Genomic DNA, 23,965 nt, shown 5'->3' with positions numbered 1-23,965 from the left:
TAGGTATTTTATCCCTTGTAACTTTAGGAAATCTTAACTAAAACATAATGGGACTAGAAACTCTTGCATTAAAAAAAAAGTTGGGCATGGTAGTTCATGCCTATAATCCCAACAGTTTGGGAGGCTGAGGTGGGAGAATTGCTTGAGGCCAGGAGTCAGAGACTCACTCGGGCAACATGGTGAGACCCTGTCCTTACAAAAATAAAAATAAAAAATTAGCTGGGTGTGGTGCCACACACCTGCACTCTCAGCTACTTGGACCTACAAAGCTGAGGCAGGAGGATCACTTAAGCATAGGAGGCCAAGTCTTCAGTGAGCCATGTTCATGCCCCTGCCCTCTAGCCTGGGTGACAGAGTGAGATCTTGTGTCAAAAACAAACACAAAATTGTGTGTATTTCTCTCAAAGAGCTGGTGTTCCAAAGCATACTCTGAGGAATATTTACTTTCTTTTCCAACTTCCTAATTTTACAAAAGAAGCGAAAACTCAAAAAGATTAAAATAATTTTTCCAAAGTCACAAAACTAGTTCATTTCAGAATCAGTTATGAATCTCCAAATTCCAGACTCCCATGACAATATTCGTTAGTACCTGAAAAGTTTTTATTTTTATTTATTTTTTTGAAATGGAGTTTCGCTCTTGGTGCCAAAGCTGGAGTACAATGGTGCTATCTTAGCTGACTGCAACCTTCACCTTCTGGGTTTAAGCTATTTTTCTGCCTCAGCCTCCTAAGTATATGGGATTACAGGCATGTACCACCATGCTCAGCTAATTTTGTGTTTTTAGTAGAGGTGGGGTTTCACAATGTTGGTCAGGCTGGTCTCGAACTCCTGACTTCAGGTCATCCACCTTCCTTGGCCTCCCAAAGTGCTGGGATTACAGGTGTGAGCCACCATGCTTGGCCAGTTTTTAAAAATTATTATTATAAATGTCTAGTTTCTCCTATAGTGGCCAACATCAGCACCTCCTTCTATAAAGATGTGCCCAGTCTCCATTTGTGCCCAACAGGTTGCCATCTGGATTTAATTTGCTATTAAAATTACTGCCTGTCTGCCTATCTAGAGTAAGTCAACTGACTACTTGTTTGGTGGACTAATCATTTATTTACTCATTCATTCATTAACAGAATTACTTAGCTGCACTAATAAACCAAATTATCTCATAGTTGTAAAATATTCATTAAACTTCTACAAGTTAGTGTATTTTTTCTTTTTAAAGAAATGTTAGAAATGTTTATTAAGAATATTGTCTTCTTTCTGTAGACAAGTGTTTGTTACTGTTTTAGTTCCTGACAACCTGGGCCAAGGTGACCTTGTTCAGTTCCTAGTGGGAAAATACATCCCTTTTCTTGGCAAGGATGAAAGAATGTACATTGGAAGAGGATTTCTAATTTCTGGAACTGAGAACAGCTTAGTCTCATAAGTCACTCATGACTAGCTCAAGAGGTGTCCATGATGTTTGATTCTGTTCCCAGCTATCAGCAATGGATTAAAGAAATGAAGTAACATTAGCATTAATCGACTTAAGATTTTCCAGTGTTAACTTTTGTGTAAAACAGTATATTTACAAATTTCACTTCATACATTTAATTATTATTTGAAACGGCAAAAGTAAATATGTGCTACTTTGTGTTTTTCTCTCTTCCTACCTTCTTTGCTCTTCCCCACGTGAGCCTAAATGTATTCCTATGCTGGGCTCCTTTCCTACCTGGCAACTCAGTACCCCAGGGCCTCCTTTTCATCTTCTCCAGTGTTGGTTGAAGGCTGTCCAGGGTAAGGTCTGTGAGACCATCTGGTGAAGAGAGAAAGAAGGGCTGCTCCCTTCAGATCTCTTTAAGACATTGCTGTGCTTTCCACACTTAGGCCAGAATCCATTGTCAGAGTGCATTTCTTTCTTTCCTTGTCTATTCAGAGCTACTGCCTCAATTCTAAAAAGTATTTTTTCTAAATATTTCTATTTTTTTTCCATGAAATGGAGATGAAATGCACACATTATTGCTGATATATGAGGCTTTGCTTTTCCCTCTGTGGCTAAATTTTTAAAATAAGATAGGTGTAGTTTTATTTTTATTTTCATGTTAGTAGGCGTAAAATTGTGTGTGTGTGTGTGTCTGTCTGTGTGTGTGTGTGTGTGTAATCTATCTATCTACCAACAATTATCTATTTATCTATTTTCTCATGGTTAACAAAACCTAGGCTCCAGAGTCTAACTACACAGATTTAAATATTTTAAATTCTTATTCTACTACCCACTAATGTCATCATTTTTACCAGGTTATTCAACTTCTATATTCCTCATCTATCTCATCTGTATAATAGGGCTAACATAGAATGCTTTACACCTAGCAATGAAACGAAATAATGCACATGGAATGCTTGGACCAGCATCTGATATATGGTAAGCACTTTAAACTATTATTATTATTATTGAAGTAAGTTGTGTGTCTATGTGAACCAAGGAAGGAGATAAATTCGAAGCAGAACCAAAGGGAAGAGTAAAGGGAAGAAAAGTATGTATATCTAAGTCACTAGGAAGAAAAGGAAGAAGCTGAAGACTTCAATTTTTTGTCCCAGTCAAACCACAAGACGCTAAGTCACATCCTTGCAGTAAAGCCTCATCTGTAGGCTTTCCCACATAAGGGGATTATATTCTATAGCCTGAAAATACTAAATTGAGGAATTCTCTAGTTAAGAAGTTTTCCAAGGACTGATTTGGTTACCTTGCTATTATACTTCACGTTGTTTCTGTGGAGAAGTATATTACAGATTACAAACAAACCGAAGTAGAATAACTTTTGAAATGGGCGCAGCCAGTAAACTTGGAGAGGCTAGAGAGTGTATTTTTGGTTGAGAAGAAGAAAGGAATGTAGGTGTCCCATTGATGGTCATATTCTTGTCACCATCAGGCTGGATGTTTTCTGAAAAAAGAAATAAAAATGATTTTTCTTTTAATCTTTAAACATTTGTTTTCAGAGACAGAGTCTTGCTCTGTTGCCAGGCTGGAGTGCAGTAGTGCAACTATTGCTCACTGTATTCTCAAAACTCCTGGCCTCAAGTGATCCTCCTGCCTCAGCCTCCCAAGTAGCTAGGACTAAAGGCAAGTACCATCGTGCCTGGATAATTTTTTATCTTTTGTAGAGATGGAGTCTTGCTATGTTGTCCAAGGCTGGTGTCAAATTCCTGGCCTCAAGATATTCTCCTGTCTCAGCTTCCTAAAGGGCTGAGATTACAGGTTTGAGCCACTGCGCCTGGCCAAAAATGCTTTCTTAAATGTTAATTTAATTTCAAACATGGGTAGAAGTAATATCTTTACTAATGAATTGCAAATTAAATATTTCATTGTATTTGTCTTTCTTGTGGAATAATAAAAAACAAAGTTTTCTTCAAATGAGAATCCTTACAAGTGTATAGTGAGTTTGGCATTTAAAAATACAAGAAAGGTTTCAAATTTTAAAGACATGAGAAAAGGAGGGAAATCCAGGTGGTGTTTATCAATCATGATACAATTATCCGAGGAAATAATTATTCCAAAAGTATACAGTTATAGCTAATAGTAATTGCTACACGATATAAATTGTTTTTTTCTTAAATTTTTAAAAAAGATTTAGCTTTCAGTAAAAATATAATTTAATTTTTTGGTTACTGTATCTTGATATTTACATAATAGATAATAGTATCTTCAACAAAGAACAACTTAATTGAAATGCCAAAAAGTTCAATCATTTAAATTATTTTCAATTTTATGCAAATAACAATGAAACTCTACAAAAAGTAGGAATTTTTTAATACAGTAGCTCTTGAAAAGTCTTAATCATATTTTATACCATTGAACAATGTTTATTTATTATATCTCATTGGATAGATGCAGATAGGAAGGGATATATTTTGTTTCTAGAATGAGAACACTAAATCAGCAAACAGAAAAGCCATCTTTGCAGTATCCCTTTGGAGATGCAATCCCTGCATTTTATCTTGAATAAGACTCTTCCACTGTGGTAGCCAGCCCCTGAGATGGCTTCCAATGATCTTTGTCTCTTGTCTTTGTCCTATGTTGATTCTTTTCACATTGAATATGGCTGACTTGTACACCTAAGGTATTGTGGAAATGACAGAGTGTGATTTCTGTAGCTAGGTCATAAAAAACATTGAAACTTCTATCCTGTTCTCTTGTATCATTTGCTTTAGGAGGAGATAGCTATTGTGAGGACTCTCAAGCATCCTATGGTGAGATCAATGTGGCAAGGAACAGTTTCAGACTTGAAAGACCCTGAGCCAGAACCACCCATCCAAGCCACTTCTGAATTCCTAACCATAAAATCTCTAAGATAAAAAATGTTTGTTGTTTTAAGCTGTCAGGTTGGAGAGTTATTACATAGCAAGAGATAACTAACATCCTTTATCTTCAAACACCTGAACTATGGCTCATCTTTGGCCATGGTTTCTTCCAGCTACTATTCATATGATTGTTGGTAATATCTCCCAGGTTGCAGTGACGCTTGCCTTCCATAATGTCAAATGTGTTCCACCAATCCCTAATTATCTATTAGCCTTCAGTCTCTATTTCCTCCATCTTCTTGAAGGCTCACACTTTAACATCTAGCCTGATATGAAATTTAAGTGAAACTTCCGGGACAGCCAGTTGTACATTTGTTCTGTTATTATTTCTCAAAATTATTGACCAGAGCAAAATTATTAATAAAATTCAAACAAACAATATAGCAAAGTACCACTGAATAAAACACAGAATGATATCTGAATGCTCACTAGCTAAAAGCTTAAAATAGAACTCATCGTGTGTATTGGATGACTGGCTGTGAGAAGAAGCCGTATATATTTGTATTATATTTGCAACAGTCAGGATATGTTAGGTTATGCTATAATGTGAACAATCCCAAAAACGTAGAGATTTTATAAAACAAAGATTATTTATTGCTCACATTACTTATCCATGGGTTGACTTGGTATTTTGCTCCACATCATTCTCATTTCATATCATCCTAACTTCAGTCTAACAGAATAACAATTGGGGCATTTTCAGTTATACCACCACAGAAGGGAAAAGCTACAACAATTTGTAGCTTTTTCTCAATTTCGCTCAAAATCCATTGACCAAACTAGTCACACTGTCATAGCTAATTTCAAAAAGGGAGAGGAAACAATACTACTGTGTGCACAAGGAGACTAGCTGGTGAGCAGCACATATGCCACAATTTATATACAAATTTATCCCAAATATTTCTGAGTTGAATAGCACTATATAGGTGGTACTATATAAGAAATGCTTATAGGGTGACTTTTTTTCAGGCATAGGTGGTGGGATGGGGTGAGATGAAGATGAAGTGGAGAGAGTATAGAAGGATGAAAAGTGTTGCAAGGACAATTAACTGCATTTATTTGTTATTTTTGTGTGTTAAAGATCTAATGTCTCATGGCATGGGGAAGAGGAAATGATGATAGTAACTACATGTTTAAAGAATCAATAAGTTAATGGATAAATTAATGAAGGCTACAATTTTGATTATCTCTTTAGTGGTCTCAGGTGGCTCCAGGACTCTCAAAGTTAAACCAGTCCCTCTAGTAGCCTTTTTGATTATCTGATTGCCTTCCTTGGAATGCTCAGTACCTGTGCTAGGAGTGACCTACATCAGTCTGGAATCATTGAACCCATGGGAAATTGTGTTTTTTTCAAATCTGGACCGCACTGAACATGGCAGTTTTTCAGATCTTTGAAGGTCCTTCTCTGTAAGTTGTGGCATTTTCTTCCATTACAGAATTTATGAGTGTCGTAACACCAGCCATATGAGATTATCAGTCATTAATTCATAAAGATGATTACAAGAAGGATGTATTTTCTTTACATATTAATTATATCGAGACAGATAATCATTCTTAACTATGCCTTTTCTCTCTTGGTTTCCAGTTCTTTGTCTTACTTTCTGGATTATTTTCTTAACTTTATTTCATTTTTCTGTTGAATTTTTTATTAAGGTTATATAATTTTTCAAATTAAAAAGTTATTTCTTTTATTCTTGTTCCTTTTTATTATAACATTCTGTTCCTGATTTTTGGAGACAATGTTTTTCTTATGTATCTGAAGATATTAACCATAAAGAATTTTCAATTTTTTTTTCCTGATCTTTGGGTCATTCTCCTTCTTTTTTAGATTTTGATCTTTGTCTTTCATATTGGAGGCTTTCTCTCTGTCTAGTGATCCTTAGATGCCAAAATTATATTTAAGAGTTGGACATTATAAAGCTCAGTGAAAGATATACATGTATTAATAGGGCTTACTGATGGTTAAACTTCACTGGAGGGAGAATGGCTGGTGAGCCAGCATTTTCCTAGGGGAACCTCAAATAGCAGTTTGTATAGGTTTTTCCTTAGTAACCAGTTTCTCTAGAAAAATATCTTGAAGTCTCCTACCTATGTAAGCATGTTCCTGGGTGCCAGCATTTTGAGAGCAAAGCCAGAGAAGTGGGTGAAGGTGTTCCAGTTCAGTATTAAACTTTCATTTATTTTAGTCCTGTGTTTTAGCCTCAGCCTCTGTTACGTCTGAGATACTTGAAACCAGAGCCCATGTATTTCAGTTTCTTCGAAGAACGACCTCCTCCTTCCTGCTGAGGAGATGGTGAAAAGTAGTGTGTGCATGTGTGCGTGTGTGTGTGTGTGTGTGTGTGTGTGTGTGTGTGTCTAGAAAGGACCCTGATCGGTAGTTACCTGGTCTGTATTCCCCCACTCATCTAACTTTCATCCCTGGATTTCACCATCCCTTCCATATTCTGTCTCTCAGGACTTCCTGGCACCTCCCTGGCTATGCCCCTCTGCTTTGCCTGGTCTTCTGTATCTGCTTCTGTCTTCCAAACAGTTGTAGATATTCCATGCTCACTATTGTTTCCTTTTTCATTTTCTTTTCTTATAGGCAATTATATTTGTTATTCTCTTGTTATCATTTTGGTAAAGTTAGTGAAAAGAGAAAAGATAAGCTCACATAATTATTCATAATTAATTCACCATTTCTAACCAGAAGTCCCTTAGGCTTCTTTTTGTTGTTGTTGTTGTTGTGTGTTGTTTTTGTTTTACAAGCATTAAGGTAATCAGAACTTTTCCTAAGAGCCCTTGATTCTTAAATTCTCTTTCTTTCACATTTTGCAAAGCAGAAAACAAATTTACTGCTTTGACGAAATAACATGGTGAAAATTTTAAATAGATAGTCATGCACTCCATAACATTGCATAACATTTCAGTCAACAACAGGCTGCATATATAATATATATAATGGTCAATGTGTAATATTATAATGGAGCTGAAAAATGCCTTTCACCTAGTGACATTGTAGCCATCCTAATGCCTAATGAAATGTTTGCATGTTTGTGGTGATGCTGGTGTAAACAAACTTACTACACTGTCAGTCATATAAAAATATAGCACATACAACTATGTACAGTACATAATATTCAATAATTATAATAAATGACTATGTTACTGGCTTATGTATTTACTATAGTATACTTTAATCACTATTTGTGTGTGAAAGAGAAAATTTATAAAATAGGATATAAAGAAAATACTTTTGTATAGCTGCACAATGTGCTTGTGTTTTAAGCTTTTATTACAAAAATGTAAAAAGTTTTAAATAATTAAAAATGTGTAAAGCTACAGTAAGCTAAGGTTAATTAATTATTGAAGAGAGACATTAAAAAAATAAATTTAGAGTAATCCAAATATACATTGTTTATAAAATATATGGTAGTATACAGTAATGTCCTTGACCTTCACATTGCATTCACCAAGCTCCATTCATGGTAAGTTCCCTATAAGGGGATATCTTTTTTAAAAAAAATTTTTAAATTTTTGTTTATTTTTGATTTTAAGGAGTGGAAAGTTTAATAGTCAAGAAAGAAGAAAGAAGAAAATGGCTCCCCTGTACAGAGGGAGGGGGGCTCCGAATGGACAAACCTCCGTCTTTTAAATCTTTTATGCCATATTTTGACTGTACCTCTTCTATGTTTAGATATGTTTAGATACAAAAATGCCATTGTGTTACAATTGCCTATAGTATTCAATACATTAACATGCTCTACAGGCTTGTAGTTTAGGAGCAACAGGCTATACCACATAGCCTAGGTGGGGAGTGGGCTATACCTTCTAGGTTTGTGTAAATACATTCTATGAGATCTGCATGACAAAATTATCTAACGACACATTTTTCAGAAACTGCTCATCGTTAAGTGGCACAAGATTGTCATTGCCCACTATGAAACACTTTTTTCTGCTGTTTAATAGACCTTTGTATAACCTTTGCAATATTATTATTTAATAAGGTATTTTTGAGGTTTTTTTTAAAGAAGTGTAAAATATTAAATAGGTTTAAAATACTATTAGCCTCTGAATATGTTATACTGTGTTAAACTATTTGGACCACCAAAAGGTAAAAATAGAAAGAAAATTGTAAGTGCCTTGATTTTTTTTCTTCCCAATATTATCATATCTCTTTGGGGCCATTTAAAATAATTACTATTTCAAGATCTCAAATTTCAGCATTTCTTATCTATATCATATTTTCATTCAGTAACTGCTCTGCTAATGTCTTTGCTTGTCATCTTGCTTGTACCCAAAGTTAAAGTGTTACATGTGTGTAAATACTGACTGCTCTATCACTTATTTTGTTATAAAAAGGCTTTTCAATAGAATATTTAGAAACATTCTGAAAGTGCTTGTAAATTTGAACTGCTTTCTGATCACAACTGCCAAACTGAGACACTTTATAAGGTAAGTTATTTATCTATAATTTAAGTTTCAAATAGAAGCAGCCTCACAGTTTTTAGTATTTTATAGTTATTAATATCATTATGAAATATTTTTAGAACATATTTTAAAAATAAGCAAGTTTTCAGCTTAGGGAAATTGTAATTTAAAGCATGACAAGTAAGGACAGAACAATACGAGCAATTACTAAGATGAGGAAGGGATGTTCTCAGGAGAAAGCAATGGAAAGGCCTGGATTGAGGCTATCGGAAGGGTTTGCTAAGCTAGCTGCCACTCCACTTTCAGGTGAAAATGTTATTTGAGTTTCATCAAGAGGAAAAGCTGAGTGTCTCCCCTATCAATAGTTGATCATTTTCCCTCATGCTTTGTCTGACCCAGAAGAGCAAGTTAAAGATGACTGGAAATGAAAAGGCACATGTCCTAATGTTAAGTTTACCTTACTTGGTCAAGGTCTCTAAGTAAACTATCATTTATTATTTTTTCATCTCTGAAAAACAGATGAGACTGGTAGAATTACATAGTTTTAGCACATCACTACCACAACAGTTAGTGTTAAATGAGTCAAACAAAAGGAAAGCTTAGCCAAAATGAAATGAAGCCACTTTGAGATGAATAATGGCTTTCCGTTTCCGATCAACCTAAGGCGCTGCAATAGAACCAGATATTATCAGCACACAGCTCGTTCACCCGTAGTTCTAGAGTCTAGATTAAGCAAATCAAAAAGTCCCTGGCCTCTTAGTTGAGTTTGCTTTAGATTTAACAACAAAGAAGAGTTTCAGATTTCAAGATGCTAAAGTAAGTGTTTGTTATAATAAATGGCTGATTATGAGATTGGGGAAAATAAAAGGTTTGTTCTAATGAGTAACTATTTCCACTCTTTGTGTTTAATTTTTATCATAAAATGCTGGCATTTTATAATATTTTATTTACTTATTTATATTTATTTATTTATTTTTCTTTTTCAAGCTATGAGTAGGACTTTAGTATTTTTTTAATCTTTTACCTAAAGTTTTGTTCCTAAGTTGTGATAAAGACCAAAAAAGATAAAGTCAGATAAATATGTTAAAAAAAAAAAAAAAAAAAAAAAAAGGGAAAACAGGAGGGTAACAAAGATAAAAATACAGCAATTTGAAAGGCAGTATTTCATCTGTATATTAATAATGGTATGAGTTCAGGACTTAGGAAGCAAGATAACTAAATGGGAAGGTTCTACTCCAAATGCTCCGGAATATACAGACACAGTTACCATGAATTACAGAATTGAGATTTGGATACCAAGAGCTCTCAGTCTTTTTCTCAGCATGGTATTAGGTGACTGCCAGCTTCAGAATGCCCTCCCTTTCACCACTCACATAGACACACACAAAGGAATACTTGGAAACAGAGCAGGGCTTCCAGCATCTCATAAATACAATGACAGATTTCCCAAGAATTATACTCAGGGTTAGAGGAAACCAAGGATGGAGAATGGTCTTAAAAAGAAAATCCATAAAGAGATATCTGACCCTAACCTCAGCTACCAGAGCTACAGAGAAGAGAAACAAAGACTTTGTTATAAAGAAGACATTAAAACAAACACATGTACAACATTGATAAGCATTTTGCTCAAAGGGAGAAAAGAACGGGAAGGGCTGAAAGTCTCCACACAAACCAATCTTTTTGATGAAAACATATTTCCTTTTTTCTTCTGGTCTCCTCTATAAGACAGTGCACAAAGTGCTCATTTATATTTTCTTTGTTTTCATCCCAAAGCTAGAAGATCAAAGAGTTAATAAAACCTCCTAGCTATAGAAGGTCATTACAAAACTAAATGCAGCAATTCAAAGTGGAAAATAGAATGAATGCCAAGGAGATGTTTAACGAAGTAACATTCTAGATGTATTCTTTGAAGAACATTTGCAGACTCGTTTGATTGCTTTAGAGCGCACAGGGAACAATGCGGCTGCATGGAGCTAACATTGACTGATGGTCGCATTCTGCCGAACCAAAGCCTGGCTGCTTAGAATCACAAGTATATTTGATATGGAATAGTGGAAATATTCATGAGTATTTTGCATAGCAAAATAGTATTAAAAACTTCCACCTTTTTCCCCCTTGAGCCTAATTAAATGCCCAAACATAAGACATGAGTCTATTCATTGGAAAAATAACTTGAAGCACTATTTTTCCAAAAACTGACGAAGTTGGATGGCAAAATAAGGTATTAGCTTAATGCTTCCCATTAGCTGTTGATATCCTCTTTTTTCTTCTTTTTTTGCTTTTTAGTGCTGACATCCTTATAATGGGAACAAATACAGAATCCAAAGGGTGGCTTTGGAAATCATCAAAATCACATTGATTTATTCAAAAGAGATGGGCTGATACACTGGTCTTGCATTACAATGTGACATGCTAGAGTTTGCCATTCACTGCATGCTGTCATCTAAATGTTTGAATTCGCCCAAAATTCTTATGTTGAAACCTAACCCTCAATGCAATAATATTGAGAGGTAGGTCCTTTAAGAGATGATTGGGTCGTAAGGGCAAAGACCCCATGAATGAGATTAATGCCCTCATGAAAGAGGCCCAAAAACTTTGTTTGCCCCTTCATCCACGTGAGGACCCACCTAGAAGTCACCATCTATGAAGCAGAAAGCAGGCCTTCAGCAGACATGACATCTCCTGGTGCTTTGATTTGGACTTCCCAGCCTCTAGAACTGTGAGAAATAAATTTCTACTGTTTATGAATGTCCAAGTTGAAGGTATTTTTTGATAGCAACTCAAATAGACTAAAATGCTGTAGCCCTGGGATCTCAGCATTAAGGCCTATTAAGCAGGTTTCTTCCTGGAAAAGAAAGAGCAGAACATCTTAGAACATCAGAAGTGCCCATCCTGTTGGTAGGGCCAAGGTTATGTGGCAACACGGATGCCAAATGATAGAGGGTATTTAAGGTCTCCTACTGAGGTCTAATCAAATGATGTTTTTTCCACTATTTAAAAACTTGGGAAAAACTTGTTTTCATATTGAGGTAAAAGGAGATCTTTCCTAGGGTAGTTTGAGGGTCATGTTGAGGTAAAAGAAGATTTTCCTAGGGCAATTTAGGGATGGATTAAAGACTGGCATAGCTAGGTATTCACATAACTATTTTATTCAGGAGAGCATAATTTTTGTTTTAAAAAAAGCATAGAAACATTTAAATAACACAGATTAAGCTTTAAGTAATTAAACTTTTTAATTATTTGGGGCAAATAACCAACTTAATTTCACTATCAAATGAATCTGCTTTGAAGCACCACTGAAAGCTGTGCTGATGCCAATAAACAGTCTTTTTGTTTTTCTTTTTGCATCAGTGATGCATGTCACCTTCCTGCAAGGAAACCAGTTTGCAGATATGGCCAGAGGGGAAATTACTGGACAACATAATGAAAAGGGGGCATAAGTCAGCCAGTTCTCTCAATCCTAGGAAAGGAAACTTCCCTCCTGCTTATGAAAGAGGACGATTGTGCTCAGTACCACTTATCCAGTGCCAACAATCTGGTAAACCCTCTATTCAGTGCTATACCAGGGCTACAACAAGGTGACCTGGAGTTTGGCGCCGAGGTCAGGGAAAGGTCACTGCCTGAAAAATGAAACTAGTCAAAAGAAAAGAATCCTAGGAATGGGTGAGGTTACTCATCCGCCATAGTAACCCAATCTAAAAGATGGCATAGAAAGTATTTCTTTTTTCTGGCAGCCTAGTGGTTAGGGAAAAAATAAAAGAGAAAGAAAGGGTTTTTTAATATTCTAAAATATTTTTTTAAATATTCCAAATTCTAAGCCTTTAAATAATCCTGCTGGCCCTTGCAAGCTCATCCTAGGATGCTTTGAAGTGTGGCTGTAAGAATCAGTGTTTTGTCACTAAAATGCCTACAGACTTTCTCTGTTTTTTTTTTTTTTTTACTTATGCTTTTTAGGTTCATCAGTTCCCCTCTTCCCTCACTGTTTTTCCTCCTCATCATCACCACTGCAATTTCAAAACTAAAAATCAGATGCTAGGTATAAAGACACCATTACCCTGTTATTTGAAACTTGCTCTGAACTAGCTGGCTGACTTTCCGTTCCTCCACATCTTCCTGGTGCCTCCCTGTAAGAGCAGCATGTTCAACACATGCCGGCATGTGGACATTAGCTGGTCATGATGTGCCAGGAGTGCCTGTTTTCAATAAGCCCTTTTAAGGTTAAAAGAACTTTAATGCTTGGCATATTTATTTGCCCTTTCATAGCTTAGCTTATGAGATGTAGACGAGTGCTTACAGGGTGCCTGGAATGGAAAGAGTCTACAGGATGAAGGAGCAGGGGTTCAGGGTTGCACATTTTCAGCCTTTCCCTCCTCCAAAAAAGAAAAAAAAAGATCAATAACATTTCTTTTCCTGGATGGCAAAATGAAAACATTTCATGAATAAATCCACAAATAAAATGGTATCACTTTAAAGATGTGAAAAACTAGGTGTACTTTGAAAAAGATTTTCATTTTAAATTGGTAGCCAGAAGCAGATATGTGCAACTAAAATGTTTACTATTCATCTGATTTCTTTTTCTAAGAAACACAAAAATGATGACGTTAGAAAATTTTCAAGTAATTCTATTCAGTGTGTAGAAGGATGTAGGAGTTTCAACTTCCTTTTGTTTTATATTTGTTGTCAAGAATTCATACAAGAAAGTCAATTTTATACAAAATAATTTTACAAAATTACTTTTAAGATAGTCAATTTTCATAGATGAACTTCAGTAGGTCATATAATATATCTTTTAATATGAGCTCCTTAACTTTATTAGTGCATTAAAAATTATTTATCTTGTAAAACAATAAATTAAAAACAGAACTAGAATGTCTTTGGTTTCTATAGCCACAGTATTAAGTTAAAATAGGATAATACATGTTATACAAAGAGAAATGTAAATGGGGCCTAAAAGAACATTTTTAAGTCAGTTTGACATTAAACATTGAATAGAAAAGTTGACTTATCAAGGTAAGCAAGTCACTACATCACTCTGCTACAAGCAAACGTTTCTTTGTAAATAAGGATGAACTGACAATGCTTCAAAGTATAGTTCATCAAAATCACAAGAAACTAAATATTATGAATGTGTAAAATTCCATGTTTATTTAATATCAGTTACACAGCCAGTTTACTGAAACCAGACTTTGTAAAGACAACATGTCTGATGAACATAAACAATATCATACAGTTGAAATTCATTCTGTATTTTCACCTGAATTAAGATGTCATTATCCAAGAGTTTCAACGATAAAGGCCTTGCCTTGAATTGGCATGGCACCTCTCAGAGGTTCAAGGCAGCACAGGCCTCCATCCAACTCCAGAGAGGTTATCAGCTCTGCATCAAGGAACTTCAGTGATTAGTTTGTCCACACTTAGCTGCCATGGAACCTTCCCTCAGTATCTGCATCAACTTCTGGTGTGGACGGTGTCACAGGCACCTTCTCAGAGGACATATCCACTACTGGAGCTGGGTATTCCTGGGACAAAAAATATGCAGAAAATGTAAAAAGGTTCAATATAGTCACAGAGAAATATGAGTGTTATACTACTTAATAATGATAACAACAAATATTAATTTTATTTTTATTGTTGCCTATATACATTAAGGATTACTATGTGCCAGGCTTGGATTAAGCACTTTACATTCACTAGCTCATAAAATGGACATCAGAACCCTATAAATCCTAAAATTATCTCTGGTCCAGGGGCCAAGAACCTTGAAAAAGTGATAGAAGCAGGGTGACTTTTGTGTCGTAAAACACAGCCTAGGCAAGACTAGTAGCTTCCTTTGCCCAGTGTTGTGATGAACGAATAGTTCCCTCAAAGCTACTCACAACATTTTTCCACCCTGAATTTCTCTCTTTCATTCAAATTTATTTTTTAAATTGACATATAAAATGTTATGTATTTACTGTGTACATCATGATGTTTGGAAGTATATATACATTGTAGAATGGTTAAACCTAGCTAATTAACAAATTTATTACCTCACATAGTTATCACTTTTGTGGTAAGAACACTTAACATCTACTCTCTAAGCATTTTCCAAGATACAATCTATCATTAATTATAGTTGCCATGCTGTACAATAGACCCAACTTATGTCTCTGATCTAGCTATAAATATGTATTCTTTAACTAATAACATCTCCCCACCCTCAATCACCTAATCACCCCAGCCTCTGGTAACTATCATTATACTCTCCACTTCTTTTCTTTCTTTCTTTCTTTGAGGTGGAGTTTCACTCTGGTTGCCCAGGCTGGAGTGCAATGGCATGATCTTGGCTCACTGAAACCTCTGCCTTCTGGGTTCAAGAGATTCTCTCACCTCAGCCTCCTGAGTAGCTGGGATTACAGGCACCTGCCACCACGTCCAGCTAATGTTTTTTTGTATTTTTAGTAGAGATGGGGTTTCACCATGTTGACCAGGCTGGTCTTGAACTCCTGACCTCAGGCGATCCACCTGCCTCGGCCTCTGAAAGTGCTGGGATTAGAAGTGTGAGCCACCTCACAGGGGCTTATATACTCTACTTCTATGAAATCACCTATTTTAGATTTCACATATAACAGATCATGCAGTTCTTGTCTTTCTGTGTCTGGTTGATTTTATTTAACGTAGCATCCTCCAAGTTAAACCATGTTGTCACAAATAACAGGATTTCCCTTTCTTTTATGACTGAATAGTACTCCATTGTGTGTATATATACCATATTTTCTTTATTCATTCCACTGTTGATGGGCATTTAGATTGATTCCATATCTGGCTATTGTGAATAGTGCTGCAATAAACATAGGAGTGCAGCTGTTTCATCAACATATCAATTTCCCGTTTTTTCTGGATGTGTATTCAGGATTGAGATTGCTGGTAGTTCTATTTTGAAGTTTTTGAGGAACTTCCTTATTGATTCTGTAATTGTTGTATTAATTTAAATTCCATCAACAGTGTGCAAGGGTTCTCTTATCTCCACATTCTCACTAACACTTGCTATCTTTTTTTTTTTGATAATAGCCGTACTATTTTTTTTCATTAGTGTTTCCTCTGTGATTAGCGATGTGAAATGTTTTTTTCATATACCATACCTGTTGGCCATTTGTTTGTCTTCTACTAAAAAAAAGGTCTATTCAGGCCTTTTGCCCATTTTTTAATCAGGTTGTTTTCTTGCTATCGAGTTGCTTTTATAGAGGCCAGAGAGCTAAATTTCTTGATATTCTAGGAAGACCTCTTTATGCCACTCTGATAATATTTTTCTTTACCTTACAATTTTTATATTCAAAACCACAACACAGTTTCTTTTTGCTGCGAGGAGTTGCCAAGTGATGGATTCTGATCAACAAGATGCAAGCTGAAGCTGCTAAGTGGGACTCCTTAAAACACTTAAAAAGAGACGGACTCATGCTCTCTTCACCCTTCTCTCTGCCCATTTTGAATTGTCTATCTTTAGACTTCTTGATACATCAAAAAATTATTTTCTCCTAGGCCATGTTAATTTGGTTTTCTGCTACTTGCAGCTGACTGTACTGATTATCTAAAACTGCATTATAAAGTTTTGTGACTAATTAGGGGGTGGGAGTAATGATCACAAATATTCATTAAGTAAAAGGATAGATGATTGAATTGTATATCTTAATTGTGGTATATTCTGTACCACATTTTTACAATAAATTAATGTTGTAAAACATTAATTTATACATGCTAAACACTCGCACATCTGAAATAGCTGTCAGTATTTCCCCTTGCTAAAAGTACACAGATAAAAAATAAGATAAGCTGTCTGGGCCATGTGTGCCCAAAGAATGGCTATAGCTCTTGCCCTGATCAGAAGGTTCTGCAAACTAGTACTGAACACACTAGGGGCCCAACAGAGAAGAAAAGGAGGAAATCTAGGAGAGAAAATAGGGAATTTTAGGAGAAGGTGGGATACTCAAATTTTATGAAGATTTTTGATTAAATTGAATAAAACTTGCTTTCTAATCTCCCATTAATGATTGAAATCCAATTTCCAACACTTACTGGGTATGTCATCTTAGACAAGGTTGTTTCACCTTTCCGAGATTACCATATTTTTTTAGCCATAAAGTCAATATTCTACAATCCATCTCATAGTATTGTTTTGAAGATTAACTAAAACGATGGCTGTGAATTGTCTAGTACTGCGCTTGGCACATAATATAAAGTTAGCAGATTTTCATTCCCTCTCTTCCTCCCCTCTACCTGATTCCCCACTGCTCATCTCCATTGGCAGAAGAATGACTTTAAAGACATCCGTCTAATCTCTGAAAGCATTTTTCCTTTACTTACCTCACAACTCAGTCACTATACAAAGACACCATTTCCTTAGACACAGATACTGGTGAAAACAATGCCTCCAACAAGGGTGTAAGTTTCTTGAAGGCAGTAACCATGACTTAAAATGTCTATATCACTTACATAACTTGAGTTTCTAAAGAATTTCCAGCTACGCTATCTGAAAAGAAAAGAATTTTGAGCTATTTAATTTCTAGTCTTTTAAAAATACATATTTTATTGCATTTTAGTTTCTGGGGTACATGTGAAGAACATGCAAGATTGTTGCATAGGTACTTACGTGGCAATGTGGTTTGCTGCCTTCCTCCCCATCACCCATATCTGGTTTTTCTCCCCATGTTATCCCTCCCCAACTCCCCCCCGCACTGGGCCTCCCCTAGTTCCCCCCAACAGACCCCAGTGTGTGATGCTCCCCTCCCTGTGTCCATGTGTTCTCATTGTTCAACACCCGCCTGTGAGTGAGAACATGCGGTGTTTGATTTTCTGTTCCTATGTCAGTTTGCGGAGAATGATGGTTTCCAGGTTCATCCATGTCCCTACAAAGGACATGAACTCATCGTTTTTTATGGCTGCATAGTTTTTATCAATCCAAATGACTCTCATTTTTCAAGATACAATCTTGTCAGTATTTACCACTGATTAAGAACAATGCTTGAGGACCCACAAAGAAGTTCTGAACATAGACAATCCCATATTTTTTATGATTTCAAGAAGGCATACCAAAAAGAAAAGAACTCCAATATAACATATAATATAATGGTTGCTTTCTATTCACTATTCACTATGCTAAGCATCTTCATACATTACCAATAATCCTTTCTAAAACTCTGCAAAGCAGGTGTTGCTAGCTCCGTATTATGGAAAGAAAAACCAAGGATCCAAGACTTGATTAACACTAACTGCTAAGTGAATCCAGAATGCCTTAGCCAGAGTGTGAATTCGTGTCTTTATGTTCCAGTGTTTGAGTTCTTTGCACTTACACACTGCAGAGCAGAAGACATGCAGATTACAGATTTCTGGGGAAGAAAAGTAAAAAATATCATCCATATAGGTTTTTTTTTGTTTTGTTTTTTGTTTGTTTGTTGTTTGAGGCAGAGTCTTGCTCTGACGCCCAGCCTGGAGTTCAGTTTTTGGCATGATCTTGGCTCACTGCAACCTCCGCCTCTTGGGTTCAAGTGATTCTCCTGCCTCAGCCTCCTGGGTAGCTGGGACTATAGATGTGTGCCACCATGCAAGGCTAAATTTTTGTATTTTTAGTAGAGATGGGATTTCACCTTGTAAGCCAGGATGGTCTCAATCTCCTGATCTCATGATCTGCTTGCCTTATAGAAAACAACATTTTGGGATCTTAATTATTCAGATCCATGGCATCAAAATTAATTGTTGTTTATACAATAAGCAATAAAATAACAAATATTTTTAAAGCAACATATAAAGTTCTCACTTAATCTCTACAACATTTCTCTAAGGTAGATATTGTTACATCTTCATATGAATAGATGTTGAAATTCAGAGAGATAATGACTTTTCTAGATAACAAACCTTGAACCCACACCCTGGCCTCATGATGTATTCTAAAGTTCTTTCCACCACACCACAATATTATACTTTCTGTGTTATTTTGCTTGAATTTCAATGAATAAAATAAATAAATAAAGAGATGAAGGGTGTTATGGTTTGGCTCTGTGTGTCCACCCAAATCTCATCTCAAATTGTAATCTCCATGTGTCAAGAGAGGGACCTGGTGGGAGGCTATTGGATCTTAGGGATGGTTTCTTCCATCATATTTTCATGATAGTGAGTGAGTTCTCACAAGATCTGATGGTTTAAATGTGTGGCACCTACTTTTTTGCTGTCTTTCTCTCTCCTGCCATCATGTAAGACATACCTCGCTTCCCCCTCACCTTCTGTTATGATTGTAAGTTTCCTGAGGCCTCCCAAGCCATGCAGAACTGTGAGCCAATTAAATCTCTTTCGTTTGTAAATTACCCAGCCTCAGGTAGATCTTTATAGCAGTGTGAAAACAGACTAATACAGAATAGTGGTACCAGGAGACAGGAAATATTATAAAGATGATCTGAAAATGTGAAAGTGACTTTGGAACTGGGTAACAGACAGAGGTTGGAACAGCTTAGAGGGCTCAGAAGAAGAGAGAAAGATGTGTGAAAGTTTGGAACTTCCTAGAGACTTGTTGAATGGATGTGACCAAAATACTGATAGTGATATAGACGTTGAAGTCCAGGTTGAGGTGGTCTCAGATGGAAATGAGAAACTTATTGGGAACTGGAGCAAAGGTTACTCTTGCTATGCTTCAGCAAAGAGGCTGGTAGAATTTTGTCCCTGCCCTGGAGATATGTGGAACTTTAAATGTGAGAAAGATGATTTAGAGTATCTGAGAGAATAAATTTGTAAACAGCAAAGCATGAAGATGTGACCTAGCTTTTTCTGAAAGCATACAGTCATATGTACTCATAAAGAGATAGTTTGAAATTGGAACTTACATTGAAAAAGGGAGCAAGGCATAAAAATTTATAAAATTGGCAGCCTGACCATGTGGTAGAAAAGAAAAGCCCATTTTCTGGGAAGAAATTCAGGCTGGCTGAAGAAATTTGCAAAATTAATGAGAAACCAAATGTTAATAGCTGAGACAATGGGGAAAATGTCTCCAGGTCATTTCAGAGATCTTCATGGCAGCCCCTCCCATCACAGGCCCAGAGGCTTTGGAGGGAAAAATGATTTTGTGGACAGGGCCCAGAGTTCTGCTACTCTGTGCAGCCTTGAGACATGACACCCTTCAACCCAGCTTCTCCAGCTTCAGCTATGGCTAAAAGAGGCCATTGCACAGCTCAGGCCATTGCTTCAGAGGGTGCAAGTCCCAAGCCTTTGTGGCTTCCACATGATGTTGGGCCTGTGGGTATGCGGAAGACAAGAGGTGAGCTTTGGGAACCTCTGCCTAGATTTCAGAACATGTATGGAAATGCCTGAATGTCCAGGCAGAAGTCTGCTGCAAGGGGAGAGCCCTCGTGGAGAACCTCTACTAGGGCAGTGTGAAGGGGAAATGTGGGGTTGGGGCCCCCACACAGATTCCCCACTGGAACACTGCCTAGTGGGGCTGTGAGAAGAGGGCCACCATTCTCCATACCCTAGAATGGTAGATCCACTAACATGTTGCACCATAAGCTTAGAAAAGCCACAGGCACTCAATACCAGCCTGTATAAGCAGCCGCAGGGGCTGTACCCTGCAGAGCCGCAGGGAAGAGCTTCCCAAGACCTTGTGAGCCCACCTCTTGCATCAGCATGATCTGTATGTGAGACATGGAGTCAAAGGAATTTATTTTGGAGCATTACAATTTAATGGATGCCCTGCTTGATTTCAGATTTGCGTGGGGCCTATAGCTCCTTTGTTTTGAACTATTTCTTCCTTTTGGAATGGAACATTGCCTATACCCCCATTGTATTTGGAAGTAACTTGTTTTTTTTCTTATTTTACAGACTCATAGGTGGAAGGGACTTGCCTTGTCTCAGATGTGACTTGGACTTAATGCTGGCATGAGTTGAGACTTTGGAGGACTGTTGGAAAGGCATGATTGATTTTGAAATGTGAAAAGGACATGAGATTTTGGAGGGAGAGGGGGTGGAATTACAGGGTTTGCCTCTGTATCGCCACCCAAATCTTACCTTGAATTTTAATCCCCCCATGTCGAGAGAGGGCCCTGGTGAGAGGTGATTGAATCATGGGGGCAGTTTGCCCCATGCAGTGGTTTATCACAAGACCTGATAGTTTAAAGGTATGGCACTTCCTTCTTTGCTCTTTCTCTCCTGCCACCATGTAAGATGTGCCTCACTTCCTTTTTGCCTTCTGCCATGATTGTAAGTTTCCTGAGCTCTCCCCAACCATCAGAACTGTGAGTCAATTAAACCTCTTTCCTTTATAATTTACCCAATTTCAGGTAGTTCTTTATAGCACTGTGAAAAGAGGCTAATACAAAGGCATGGACTAATCACTGTCATTAGCCCTTCTTACATCATCTAAATTGCTTGCTTCTGAACAAATACTTTTTTTCAACAGATGTATTCTGAGAAGTCATTTTGATAAAGTATAAATTCAATAAGGCAAGTCTTCTATTGAGCATGCTTGGGCAAGTAGAGATTTTCTGAAGGTCTTTAGTTTGTGCTTGGTGTTCAGCATGTCCTTTTTCTCCTCCTTACTGTTTGTTTTCAAATGAGCAGTGAAAAATCACTTTAAGGGCTAGAATAGCTCTGGGGTATTTAACACGTGCTGAAACTTATGGTTAGGTCACCAGTTAAGATACAAAAATATATGGTTCTCTCTTCTGCTACTCGTGATTTTAAGCAAGAAGATCAGACCAATATCTTTAAACTGGCATGTCCTATCATAAAACCTACCTACCTTAATTGAAGGTACTGGTGAGGAATCACCTAGGGTTGTTACCATTGAGAACTAGCAGAGCAGTACCCATCATTCACTCCAATGACACATGGTATGTCTCTTATGCTATTAGAAGCAGGACAGCTGGATATAAGCAACCAGGTGAGGTGGGATGACACATATTCCTTGAAAAAAAAATCTTGAGTTTGGGAAAGGTGGCATTATGGTAAGCAGCAGAAAGAACAGAAAAGAGTAGGACACAAAGAGGAAAGACAATCATCCAAGTTTGGGCTAAATTATGACAGAAAGAATGATCAAATGGATCAATAGCATAACATGTGAGGGAAAAGGGATCAAATGTTAAGTGTATCAACTCTGAAGAGTGGTGAACCCTAGATAATAAAGGTGAAGTTCAAAGCAAAAGGCACTCTATGCTGTCATTCTTAATTATCCTTAGTTAGCTTTTTATTATCTGTAAGTGTTATAAATATTGCCTTCATGTATTACTAAGAAAAGATGCTGAATTAGGAATACCCAGTAATATTTGTAGTTAATATCTGGTTCCTGCAGTGGATGTACCAGTGTGCATCAAAATTCAGGATCTGAAAGGGCTCCTTAAGATTTGGGTGTGCCAGACAGTGCATTTTTTTTTTCTTCTCAAACCTTTGTTTGCTGTTGTGCAATACCTCATTAGCAATGCTGAACGCTTTTATTTTACTGTTCTCTGTAACAAAATCATTACTAATTTAATCATTGCAACAAATTTGTGAGATCAAATTTATTATTATCCACATTTTAGAAATATGGAAACAATGCAAGAAAAAGCCCTGGTGACTTTCCCAAGTGTGTAGTTAGTAAAGTTAGGGTTTAAACAAGCGTGACTTTTAAGTGTGTAATTAGTAAAATTAGTGTTTAAACTATGGTAGTCTTCTCCACATTCTTCTTCCTAATAATTACACAATAATGCCTTGCTTAGATATTTCATGCAGTTAAAATATTTTAGCCTTCTAAGGGTAAACCTTCAGTACATAGTTATGTTTCTAAGAAATTAGTGAGCCCATCACTGACCTAAAAAACCAAAATTGTTTTGTATTATAAATCTATAATTTAATTCCTAATCCATTTAGGTAAGAAAATTATATTTTTTAGAAATAAAAGATTATAATATTATTTTATCTAGTTAATGATTATTATAGAAATATGAAAATTTTATGAAGAACTTAAGAATTACAATATTTAAATGGTTTTGTTCAAAAAGCTAAGCCAGAACTAAATAGGACACCTCTTTGAGGAATGTCTAGTTTACAAATAATAAAAGATTCCTATATTCCTGCCACCATTTCTGGGCACTGTAAACATCGGTTGTATTAATGAAAATGGTACTTCTATTGGTGGCATTTCAAAAAAGGAAGCAGAAGATGTACTTTGGAGCTGAACATAAATACAATCAGAAAAGATGATGAACTAAATCATATTTACAAAAGTATTTAAAATAATGGCTCATGAGATCTGTAAAATATTTTCCCTTTTTAACATAGAATCACATATAGTATCTTATTGGTTCATTTTTTGGTGTCATTTATGCTATAAACCTCCTTGCTAGATTGGAAATCTAGGCCATTTCATCATCATTCTTCAAATTAAGCTCACTGTTCTTGCTTGGTGATTGGATGAAATAAAATCTAAAGATTACTTAATTTGCTTCATTTCATTGTTAAATCAGAATTTTAATCAGGGGCAATTAGAAAGGCAAATTCCTAAAATTTATGACATGGTCAGGGAGTATATGCATGGGAGTGTGCATGTGTGTGTGTGTCTGTGTGTGTGTATGTATCTGTGCGTAGTTTAAGCATGTGTCCAACTGGACACTATTGCAGTGATAAATATTTGGTAGTAGAGACTGGTAAAAAGGGGAAAAAAATTTAAGATGAGGTGAACTTTTTCTCTATTGCATATTTATCTGCCAAAGTCATAGAAAACCTAAACTCATTTCTTGAAAAGTAATTCAAAAACTGATTTAGCATCTCTTATAAGATATGCACATACGGCTGGGATGCTGAACATCACATTGAAAAAAAGCAATTTTCTACACTTTTCCCTCAAAAACCCTATTCTGACTGTATTGGTCTGCTCAGGCTGCCATAACAAAATACTATAGGCTGGGTGGCTTTAATAACAGAAATTAATTTTTTCACAGTTATGGGGGCTGGGAAGTCTAAGATTTAAGTGTTGGCCCATTTGGTTTCTGCTGAGGGCTCTCTTCCTGGTGTGCAGATTGCCACCTTCTTGCTGTGGCCTCACAGGGAACAAAAGCCTTCAGTTCATAGCACTGACCAAAAATTATTTCCAGGCAATTTCAATGAGCAAAGTCTGACTATATTAGCCTGAATCTTTTCTGAAATATTTCTGATCCACACAGCTCAACTTTCCATCTCAGGCCTTACTAGAAGCATAAACTGTCTGGCTATACATCCCAAATATACGCTA

At 36.4% G+C, this 23,965-nt stretch overlaps 1 long non-coding RNA gene across 1 annotated transcript in view; it reads right to left on the bottom strand.

Annotated features, from left to right (window-relative positions):
- Positions 1-13,861: 13,861 nt before the first annotated feature.
- LOC108288985 overlaps positions 13,862-23,965 on the bottom strand; it is a 43,997-nt gene continuing 33,893 nt past the window's right edge. The window contains exon 3 of the long non-coding RNA XR_001818938.2: positions 13,862-14,261. This is a non-coding gene — a long non-coding RNA (uncharacterized LOC108288985). The remainder of the gene's footprint in view (positions 14,262-23,965) is intronic.

This window comes from Cebus imitator, unplaced genomic scaffold (assembly GCF_001604975.1).
Source record: "Cebus imitator isolate Cc_AM_T3 unplaced genomic scaffold, Cebus_imitator-1.0 Scaffold16, whole genome shotgun sequence".
NCBI lineage: Eukaryota > Metazoa > Chordata > Mammalia > Primates > Cebidae > Cebus > Cebus imitator.
This window is presented reverse-complemented; position numbering and strand designations above follow the sequence as displayed.